General features: G+C 42.3%; 1 protein-coding gene across 8 annotated transcripts in view; it reads right to left on the bottom strand.

Annotated features, from left to right (window-relative positions):
* Positions 1-12059, bottom strand: part of MCF2L (MCF.2 cell line derived transforming sequence like) — a 120881-nt gene that overhangs the window by 101927 nt on the left and 6895 nt on the right. The window contains exon 1 of one of the 8 annotated variants that reach the window (XM_083735205.1): positions 7029-7320. The exons of the other annotated variants lie outside the window; for them this stretch is intronic. The gene's annotated coding sequence lies outside the window, so the exon portion shown is untranslated. Of the gene's footprint in view, positions 1-7028; positions 7321-12059 lie in introns of those variants that run through there. 8 annotated transcript variants of the gene reach the window in all.

Genomic DNA, 12059 nt, shown 5'->3' with positions numbered 1-12059 from the left:
GGATCTGAGGGCAATGAAACAATCGTTGAGACGGCTAGAGCGCCGGTGGCGGATAAATCATTCTGAATCTGACCGGACACGGGTTAGAGCTCAACGTCGAGCCTACCAAGTGGCGATAGCGACGGCGAAGAAGACTTTCTTCACCGCCTCTATTGCATCTGCAGAAAACAGCAGCAGGAGACTCTTTCAGGTGGTTCGCAATTTAGCGGAACCACCTGTAACATCGGGGCCCAGTACGGGCCACATGTTCTCCTGCAATGATTTTGCAAATTTTTTTGCAGATAAAATCGCTCAGATTCGGGAAGAAGTAGACTCCACCGTGGGAGCAGGGCCGGGGCGGGAGAGTGCTAGAGTCCTGTCTGGTCAAGTTGTGTGGGATCAATTTCAATCTGTTACCTCCGAGGATGTGGACAGGCTGCTTGGACGAGTGCTTGGACCATTTGGATCCCTTCCAGTCAGGATTCAGGCCTCATCATGGGACTGAAACTGCCTTGGTCGCACTGGTTGATGATCTCCAGCGGGCTAGGGACAAAGGTGAGAGCTGTTTCCTAGTTCTGCTGGATCTCTCAGCAGCGTTTGATACCATCGACCATGACATCCTTCTGGACCGTCTTGAGGGGCTGGGAGCTGGGGGCACTGTCATACAGTGGTTCCGCTCCTTCCTCCTGGGCCGTGTTCAGAAAGTAGTGGTGGGGGATGAGTGTTCAGACCCCTGGCCGCTCACTTGTGGGGTGCCTCAGGGTTCTGTCCTCTCCCCCATGCTTTTCAACATCTACATGCAGCCGCTGGCAGGGATCATCAGGAGGTTTGGGCTGGGTGTTCATCAGTATGCAGATGATACCCAGCTCTACCTCTCTTTTAAATCAGAACGAGTGAAGGCGGTAAAGGTCCTGTGTGAGTGTCTGGAAGCGGTTGGGGGATGGATGGCGGCTAACAGATTGAGGTTGAATCCTGACAAGACAGAAGTACTGTTTTGGGGGGACAGGAGGCGGGCAGGTGTGGAGGATTCCCTGGTCCTGAATGGGGTAACTGTGCCCCTGAAGGACCAGGTGCGCAGCCTGGGAGTCATTTTGGACTCACAGCTGTCCATGGAGGCACAGGTCAAATCTGTATCCAGGGCAGCTATTTACCAGCTCCATCTGGTACGTAGGCTGAGACCCTATCTGCCTGCGGACTGTCTCGCCAGAGTGGTACATGCTCTGGTTATCTCCCGCTTGGACTACTGCAATGCGCTCTACGTGGGGCTACCTTTGAAGGTGACCCGGAAACTACAACTAATCCAGAATGCGGCAGCTAGACTGGTGACTGGGAGCGGCCGCCGAGACCATATAACACCGGTCTTGAAAGACCTACATTGGCTCCCAGTACGTTTCCGAGCACAATTCAAAGTGTTGGTGCTGACCTTTAAAGCCCTAAATGGCCTCGGTCCAGTATATCTGAAGGAGCGTCTCCTCCCCCATCGTTCTGCCTGGACACTGAGGTCCAGCTCCGAGGGCCTTCTGGCGGTTCCCTCACTGCGAGAGGCCAAGTTGCAGGGAACCAGGCAGAGGGCCTTCTCGGTGGTGGCGCCCGCCCTGTGGAATGCCCTCCCATCGGATGTCAAGGCGATGGACAACTACCTGACATTCAGAAGACATCTGAAGGCAGCCCTGTTCAGGGAAGTTTTTAATATGTGACATTTTAATGTATTTTTTATCTCTGTTGGAAGCCGCCCAGAGTGGCTGGGGAAACCCAGCCAGATGGGCGGGGTACAAATAATAAATTATTATTATTATTATTATTATTATTATTATTATTAAGAAAACCATTTGAAAGCCCCACCCTATCCCAAAATCTGCAGTAATATTATATCCAACCAAAGTATGTACATGGTATACTGTATACCTTTTGAGTTCTCCTATGTGTATAATATAATAAAATTTACCCAGGGTGAGAATAGATGATTTTTTCTTTGTTTCTGAGAAAAATACACAACATTAAACAAAGCCACAAAGACTTGCGAAGTATCCAGACTAAAATGAACTTATAATGTCTGGTTTCAATGGATTTTTCAAATGCTTAACTCAGTCTATTAGATAAGTTCATGAAGATACCAACAAAAGGTAAGTTCGGTGATACAGTCATACCTCGGGTTGAATGTGCTACGGGTTGAGCGCGTTCGAGTTGCGCTCCATGGCAACCCAGAAGTAACGGAGCGCGTTACTTCTGGGTTTCGCCGCTTGCGCATGTGCAGACACTCAAAATGACGTCACATGCATGCACAGAAGCGGTGAAAAGCGATGTGCGTGTGTGCAGACATGCCGTCGCTAGTTACCTTTGCTTCTAGATGCGAACAGGGCTCCGGAACGGATCCCGTTCGTATCTAGAGGTACCACTGTATTCACAATACCAAGAGAAGCTAGTAGAGTTGTAGATAGATGTTAATAAAGTTGTAGACATTGAAGTTGTAGACGACAGGGTGCTGGCGTTTTGCACCTGTTTCGCTCTGGCACTCCAAGTAACCAAAAGGCCGCTGTTCGCCCCTGATGGGGCCCTTTAACTGGGGCTTGCAGGTACACACTCCCAAGATAGTTTTCCGGCCTTCTACAGTGATCTAATCTCAAAGTCTTGATATGTATATCGATATTCAATCTTATAGAGAATACTCTTTCTTGGTTTAGGCTTAAGAGACTGATTTGCTTAGCCTTAGGCTGGGTAGTTCGCAAGTCTTTGTGGCTTTGTTTAATGTTTTGTATTTTTCTCAGAAGGTTGATAAAGTATGTATAATTATTGTTCTTTGTATATTAATCGCCAACGTGTTGCATGAGTCACACTACTTCTATCAGCAGCACAGGTAGTATTTTTCTAGCATTTTTTTTTTTTTTGGCCAGTTGATAAATGTTGAGGAAGCCATTATCACAACAAATAGGGTTATTTCTTTTGCTCAACCTGCTGCAGAAAATTACATTAGAAAAATTCAGCATTCTAAAATCCATGAATGATTATACCCCACATATGGCAAAAAGGAGAAGTTTATTTCCAAAGAATTATGTATGTTTCTACGTGACTCTACAGAAGACTCCCACTGCATGGGTTGTTGGTCACTGTTTCTCCCCCTAAATTTAAAAGAACTTCCAGTCCTCCACATGCTCAAACAGGAGGGCAGTGGCTCTCTTAAAGCCTTTTGGAAGTCTCCCGCCTTCATGTCCTTAATCTGAGAAGCTGAAAAAGGGAGAGTGTGGAGACTTGCGAAACACAAGGAATTCTGAGAGGTAGCCCTGCTCACCTGTCACTCATTTGACATCATAATGACAACATGCAACTGATGGGTGGATGGCCCTTGGGAGTCAAAAAGGTTCTCTACCCAATTTAAAATGAGTAATCTACACTACCGCACCTGTACACCAGCTCTCCCAGACTGCACAATTTATTCCACTTCATAATTGCAGATTCCAGCTCTGTGTCAAATTGGGCCTTGGATTTGCCTTCTGCCTGTTTTCAGATTTGGTCTATCCTTTTGTCTGTCAAGGAACATCAGCGCATTGGACTCAAGGTCATGTTCCAAGATACACGTTCAGTTAGTGTTGCAGAGGTGTCTGTAGAACATATTGTTCCCTAGCCATGTTGGCTTAGCTTAACCACAATGTAGCCTAATGCAAACCAAACTTTCCTGTTGCTGCAGATAACATTATGGAAATCAATGGTGGGCCATCTTTCTTTTAGAGGACCCTGTACACCATTACTGAGGTTTTTCTTGAGATGAGAAAGCCTAGATAAGCTTCCAAGGTTTCCTAGAACAGAAATTGAACATCTGGAATCTAAATCTTGACCCAATATTCAGTTCCTGTAGCTGGAAGAGGTAGACTCCTCACTCTGCCCACAGATGCCCATAACTTGCAGTGTTTATTATGCAAGTCAAGTATGGTGAACACAAAGAAGTGATAATGATACCACCAAGTCTAGAAAATAATGATATGCTCCTGAACTGCCTCCAATCCCAATGAAACTTGAAAGTTGTGATTTGTAATTGAGTATAGTCTTTATTTAAAGGCATCAGAAGGGGGTAATTTTATTTATAACAGAATTATAAAGAGTCTGAATAAAGGCAAACTAAGTTTTAATCCTTAATATTTATCGCAAAGCAACAATGGTAGGGTTGCGGGGTTGTTGTTTTTTGTTAAGATAACAAGTGCAGTCATGTACATTTTAAAATTAACTTTGATGATATAAAGCTCTCTTAATCCACACTCCTTATGACTCCCATGCAAAGAGATTAAACATACAAATCAAGAGCATTCATTTGAGAGCAAGTCAGGCTAATCTTAACAAACGCAGCAAATGGCATTTTAATAAAATGCCACATTTAATCATCACATAGCATTAATTCCAAAAGGTATTTCAGGACCGAACAAGAGTACATCACTAGTACCTTGTCAGTTTGAGTACATATCAAAGAAAAGGAAAATTCACCCTTGAGGAGGAAAGCAACTCATTGTATCATACCAGCAATATAGTTACGTTTTCCTCCTTTCTTTAAAATATTTACAAAAACTGTCAAAATCTTAAATAATCTTAGCTTAAATAAAAAATGAAGAGCTTTGATATGTGAATACTGGGGGAAAAAATTGGGACTATCAAATGATACAACATTTGATTTTGAAAGAACTCAATTGCATCTAGTTTCCCCCCCTGTGTTCAGTTCCCTGACACTATTATATAAGAGAGCCCATGGAATTTAGTGGTTCAATCAATGTTTTAACAAGGCTACTCGTGGTCACTGGACAGAATTAAACTGGGATCTGGGAGATCTGGGTCTCGCCTCCTGACGGAATATCCTCAGATTCCATTTCAAATATACAAAACAGGAATGTGTTCACATCTGCAATTCCTCTTGTAACCAAGCAAGATTACTACTGAAACACCTATAGTTACATTTACAGGGGCTTTCAATTTAAAGGCATTCATTCATAATCCCACATATAGGAGCTCTGCCCAATCACACAACAGAAGCAAAAATGCAAGAAGTCATTCCTATAGTGCCCTTGGCATTGTTAGTGAAGGGCAGCTAGATAGCAAACTCATGGGGTGTCCACCCAACTGTCTCCCTTTAGTCATTACCTCTCTTTATTTAATTTTTATTTATTATTTTATTTTTTTGTTTTTATCCCAGACTGGCATCTGTATTGGACTTGAAATTGTTTTATATCTGCTTTTTTATTGCTGATGGTTTTTTTAAAATTGTTAAATCGCTTTAAGATATTTTATGAGAAAAAGAGCCTAAATAGATCTGTACTTTTATTTCTATAGGATAACTGCCTACCATTCTGTGTATGTGAACTATGCAAAAATCACAATGTTGGGAAAACCATGAAGCCAGCCAATACTTCTCTTGATTCCTGCAGTCTCGGTTAATTTTGCCCGCTCAGCTGTACCCTGCCTCATGCAGGGCGGCAGGGATTCACAAGAGCAGACATAATGCAGGAAAAACCGTGAAGCCAGCCAATGCCTCTACATAGCAATATACTGACATATCAGGCACTGTGATGTACAGTGGTACCTCAGGTTAAGTACTTAATTCGTTCCGGAAATCCGTTCTTAACCTGAAGCACCACTTTAGCTAAAGGGGCCTCCTGCTGCTGCCGCGCCGCTGGAGCACGATTTCTGTTCTCATCCTGAAGCAAAGTTCTTAACCCGAGGTACTATTTCTGGGTTAGCGGAGTCTGTAACCTGAAGTGTATGTAACCTGAAGCATATGTAACACGAGGTACCACCGTATATCATAATGTTCTAGACTATTGCAATGTTGAAAACCAGTTATCGCCCAGCTCTACTCCCATCACATAGAAAGGGGCGTGTATCTCAGTTTTAAACACCAGAGGTATTGAATGTAAACAGTAAAGAATGCTCCCCTTATCACCTAAAGGTTCTCTCCCTTCAGCCACTGTCTGCCCTCGCTCAAGTGCTTTCCCCCTCATACTGGAAGTGTGAGAACCTGGGAGAAGAATGCTTGGAGCGAGAGGCCATGGGAAGGGAGAATTCTGCACTTTCTATCCCTATGCCCGTTTTGCTGTTCTGCATCCTCATTCAATGCAAGGAGAAGGTGAGATTTATGTTCAGAATACAGGGGCCTACAAGGTCCAGATCAGGACAGCTTAAACAGGCAAACTTCTAAGTCTTATGCAGGTGACTTTGCTTAAGACTTTGAAAGGAATGGATGATGGTGTTATCTGCTGTCTGTCTCTCTGTCTTAATGGGCAGAGGGTCATTAAGGCCATGATCCTACTTTGAAAACAAGCCAGGGTAGATTACCCAAGCCTTAAAAATTGCCTTTTATGAATGAAACAAAGAGAATCTCCACATTTTGCCACTAGAACTGTGGTATATTTTACAATTACATTATAAAAATTACTTTAATAAAGGTAAGTACATAAATATAAGTTTTGAGTCCTTTCATGACAAAAGTATCATACAGAATATTACTAAAACAGACACACATGTATTAATCCCTCCCATCTGTAACCAACTTCATCTACATGAAACTGTTCACATCCATCCCTTGCTATCTTTTCTCTCTCTCACTCTCTCTGCCCTGACATTGTTTTCTTCACTGTTGATTTCAGATTAAACACTCCCCTGAGGCAGGGACTTGTGTTTTTGTTGGATTATAACACTCCTTAAAGTGCCACATGCTGTAATAATAATGATTCTCCACAGCATTTTTAATACTACTAATAAAAAGTCCATGCTATTAATCTTCTTCAAAAGCTTTAACTTGGCTATCATTCAACCAGTGTTAGACTGAATCTTAAGGAGCAACTGCAAGTTCAAGAAACATTGACATGGAAGCTAAAAATCACAATAAACACGAATCTCTATCCCATCCCAACATTTGATGTTACCTATTAAAACCCTTTAAAGAGGCAAATGCAATAACTCTCCAAACTCAGGTTCTATATACTAACAACAACATTAAATTTCCGTTATTTATAAGGGGGAATTAGAGGAGTGTGTATTTTCAACCAACACTTGCCCCAGGAAATCAGACTAACCTTTCCTGAAGCTTTCTTCAAAAGCACAATCCTATTTCACCACAAAGATTTACTTCATAAAGTTTAAGGAAGGTATCATCCACCACGAGACTAAAGCAGGAAAAGAAAAAGTGCAAGTACTAAATCCCAAACCTGCAGTCACATAACCAACAAGCAGCATAACTGACAGATTCAACTTCATGCAGTCCCTTTGCAGCGCAGTGGTTTCCCTGGAAACAGAACACAGGGGAGGGAGTTCGCACAGTGAAATCCTCATTCACTCGAAAGAGATTTAATGGACACTTTAATAACCAGGCATCTTTCACTTTGGGGAGTAACATCCAGTTTCTTCAAAAGTGCTGATGGCTCAATTCTATTTTACGTATTACATTTAGAAGTCATATGATTTGTTGCATGTTTTTCGTTTGCCTGTTGCTCAGATGGCGAAAGAGGGAGAGTTAAAGGGGAAAGGACTTGCTCACCAGGCTTTCTGTCTCCCCCTGGGTGGTATATACACTGCTTTGACAATCGCTGCCAACCCCTAAGTAATTAAAGTCCTCCTTTTCTTCCTGTTTTAAACTCCCAGTCATGTCTCCATCCCCAAGCCTGCGGCATTGGTTCAACAGCAACACCTACTGGGGAGTAAGGGTTCATACACCAAATATCTCACCATCTCATCTGTGTTGGTGGGTTAGATGCACTAAGAAAACCGCCATACAATTTCTAAAACAGTCACTGAGATAAAATGTACACAACCAATATGTTTTAATCCTTCCATGGTTGATGATTTGGGCTGGGTCTCACCAAAACCAGATATTGTGTGCTTAGCCTTCTGTTCTAGACCAACGTTGGGGAACCTGTAGTCCTCAGAATTTGTTGCGTCTTCAGCATCCTTCAGCTCTAGCCAGCAAGGATTATGGGAGTTGGACTCCAACAAAATTTGAAGGGTCACAAGTTCGAAAACCCTGGTCTTGACTGTACCACTTAAGACTGCAGATGGGGGCTTAAATCATGGAACTTCCTCCATACAATCTTCCATATCTTCTTGGTGACAAGAAGGATTCCAGCTAGCCTAGACCTTCCCTTGATATTCGGCTTTCATGTGTGAGGGAATTTATGTATGCTCTGTTGTTGTGAGTGATGACCCAGAAGAAGAAGAAGAAGAGTTTGGATTTGATATCCCGCCTTTCACTCCCCTTCAGGAGTCTCAAAGCGGCTAACCATCTCCTTTTCCCTTCCTTCCCCACAACAAACACTCTGTGAGGTGAGTGGGGCTGAGAGACTTCAGAGAAGTGTGACTGGCCCAAGGTCACCCAGCAGCTGCATGTGGAGGAGCAGAGAATCAGGGGTTGCCTATATTACTGGTGTTTGTAAGAATTAGGATTCTGCATTATGTTTTTATAAACATAAACTGGAAATACATGGGACAGTGCTGATTGGTGAAAACATGGAGTTAGCCCTCAAGGGCTATGATAAGAAACATTCTGTCCACATAGATTTTAAGGCCTACGTGGAAATAAAAATAAAGAAAACAATTCCTTTGACAGAAGCAGGGGGGAAATGCACCTTCCAGACCTTCTGTGCTCTGTCCACTTTATTATCTGAAAATACCCGACTTGTAGGCCTTTGATTATGTCAATGTAACAGTTTCTGTTTTGTATCCAAGTTCAATTTATTTTTCTTTCAAAGCCATAAAATAGCAATCCATTTCCGCCGAGTCCTTTCTGAATAGTTGTTTTGTTTTTTTTTACACAAAAAAGCTCAGGAACTCAAGAGCCTGCCAACCCAAATCAGAACCACAAAGGCAGGGTGATTAGCCTCCCCATTGCCACAGCCAAAACCCCAATGAAAATCTCCCCTCTCCACAAAAGGCTTGCACAAAATACCAGTGACATAAATCCACAAAACCAAGAAGAACCCAGAAACTGCCAAATTACCTCAGACACAAAACAGACATTTTAATCAATGGCTATAAAAGCATCACTGCTCTAATTTCTTTGAAGCATGTCTGTGCAGAGACCTCTCACCAGGAATCAGATGAGGGAGATAAGCTACCAATTTCAGCCTCTGAATTTGCTTTTAAAATGAAGAGGAAAGTATCAAAGGCCAAGGGGAGTAAAGAGGCCTATCTTCTGCATACAGCAGAAGCGCTAGATGCACTTCTGCAGGGATGGAAATACACAATTTAGGGGCTGCCACAGAGAAAAACCTCTCCCAAGGCAACATTTCCAGCACTCCAAGAAAGGTGGAACTATCAAGAAAGGTCCCTCTGAACACTTTGGGAGTTTGTAGGGAAGCCTCAGATATTTGAGGCTTTAAACACTAATGTGAGTGTCTTGAACTGGATCCAGAAAAGAACTGCAGCCAGTGCAAATGTTTTAGAAAAAGAGGTTAAGTGAGTTCTAAATGGAACCACAGACCACAAGCTAGTTGCTGCATTCTGGACCAGTTGGAAGTTTCCGAATTGCTTTCAAAGGCAGCCCCAGGTAGAGTAAGTTGCAATCTAGAAGCCATACGAAGTACAGAATACAGTAACCAAGTAATACCTGCCCAACAGGGGCCATAGCGAGAAATAGGCATAGTGGTACCTCGGGTTAAGTACTTAATTCGTTCCGGGGGTCCGTTCTTACCTGAAACTGTTCTTAACCTGAAGCACCACTTTAGCTCCTGCTGCTGCCACGCTGCTGGAGCACGATTTCTGTTCTCATCCTGAAGCAAAGTTCTTAAACCAAGGTACTATTTCTGGGTTAGCGGAGTCTGTAACCTGAAGCGTATGTAACCTGAGGCGTATGTAACCCGAGGTACCACTGTATTCCTAGCCACCAAGATCTCCTGCGTCTCCAGGTAAAGATTGCTCAGGTCAATTAATGTCAGTTCCAAAAAATACCTGAACTGTGTGTGTTGAAGTTAACAAAAACCTACGTTTTCACATTCTTGGTCTACATTCATCTGGCTGAGGAAAGCTTTCTTCCGATTATCCAAATTCATCCTCCCCCCCCCCCCCAATCGTTTAAGCCATGGTGTGCATACTCCGGTTAGCATACTGGGCTAACTGGTACTGCAGCATATAAATGTAGATTAAAAACCCCATTTTAAAAAGTACTGTGGAGTTCTCCTTTGAAGTATAGTTAGCTAATCTAATACTAAATAAAGCCAAGGTTAATTCCAAGGTAGTATCAAGTAAAGCAAGTCTCTTCAGGGAAATTATTTTCAGTTCCAAAAAAAAAAAAAAGTCACGTAACTTGATATAAGGTGGCAGTAAACACAACATAAAATATTTTTTGAATACCTCATTTCATATTTATTGTGCTGAGCCAGTCCAGCTTAAAGATTCAATTATCAGCACAAAATGTAGCAGTAAAACTTTCCACTTACTTAAGTACACCCTTTAAGGGTAAAATTAAGTGGTGATGGTCAAAGCAGTTAACTAAAAGCAATGAAAACTACAATTTTCATCCAAGCTGCCTTCCATTTAATTATTTTAGGAAATAAAAACCTGAATCTTGGGTAACTTAAATGGGAAGCATTACTACTTATGTATCACTAGTTCACAAAATAATGAAAATCCAAGTTCTGCACCTGCAGGGGGTTGGGCTAGATGACCCTTTGTGTCCCTTCCAACCCTACAATTCTAAGATTCTGTGATATACTCCTGATTTTCAGGAGGCAGTATGGGATTAATGAAGCCTGTACTTGATAACATACTTGCATAACAGACGACTTTCTGCCAGGGTGTGTGATTTCCTTTCTCATTTGAATTTCCACATTATTAAAATGACTACTATATTGATAATAAGCTAAGCTGAATCTGTTCCAAGATAATTAAAGAACACCTGCTGGAGTGCAGAATTACCATTTCTAGCAGTGTGCTGCTGAAGAAAGCTCTGCTGGATGTCAAACTAAGGGGAACTTCCCCCCAATCTTAACCCAGCTTGCCTGATGACTGTCTTCACACCCCCCCCACTCATAAATATAATTGCTCAAGATTTCTAGAGCCTGTGAATATAGCAGCTGTGAAATGAAATTTACATAAATGTATAAACTGACAATTTGCATTTTTGAAACAAGTTGAACAACTGACACACATACTGGCTGTGTTTGGACATGATAAACCATATTCTCCCCCCTGTATTTTCTCCTCAGTGCAGCTGAAGCTTTTACTTTCCTTTTTAATAACTCCAACTTAGCATTATACACAACCTGACCTGTGGTTAATCTGAACTATGGTTTATTGAAACAACGCAGCTTCAGAACCATGGTTTGGCCATAGTTTAAGATTAACCACAGTTTGTCAGGTATGGGTGAAATGACAAGCTGCAGCTAATCAAAAACAGAAGCAAAAGCTTCTGAAGTCCTCCTTGTGGTCATGTCACAGAGGAGGGGAGGATGCACCCAAGCTTGAGGTTCACAGAGGCTCTTTTCCATCAAAATGAACCATGGTTATATTGTGACATCTAACTGCAGCTATTACAGATTGATATGCTCTCATTTGTCTTGGTGTATTTCCATCATAAGCCCAATTAATATCCTATTATCAATTTTAAACTGTTTTGTTTCCCAATCACAAAACATCTTATTTCCATACCTTTAGCAAGGCATTCCTTTAAAGCCCTAAATGGCCTCAGTCCAGTATACCTGAATGAGCATCTCCACCCCCATTGTTCTGCCCAGACACTGAGGTCCAGTGCCGAGGGCCTTCTGGCGGTTTCCTCGCTGCGAGAAGCCAAGTTACAGGGAACCAGGCAGAGGGCCTTCTCTGTAGTGGCACCCGCCCTTTGGAACACCCTCTCACCAGATGTCAAAGAGAGAAACTACCAACTTTTAGAAGACATCTGAAGGCAGCCCTGTTTAGGGAAGCTTTTAATGTCTAACAGACTATTGTATTTTAATATTTTGTTGGAAGCCGCCCAGAGTGGCTGGGCATACGAAGCCAGATGGGCGGGGTATAATTATTTATTATTATTATTATTATTATTACTCCTTTTCTAATTAAATATCTGCAGTGATGAAAAAGAAATGTTTATATCCATGTTCAGTACAGAGGCTTCCTAC

Source organism: Podarcis gaigeae (genome assembly GCF_964106915.1).
Source record: "Podarcis gaigeae genome assembly, chromosome: 4".
Lineage (NCBI taxonomy): Eukaryota > Metazoa > Chordata > Lepidosauria > Squamata > Lacertidae > Podarcis > Podarcis gaigeae.
The sequence above is the reverse complement of the archived record's forward strand: the minus strand, read 5'-3'. Positions and strand labels throughout refer to the sequence as shown.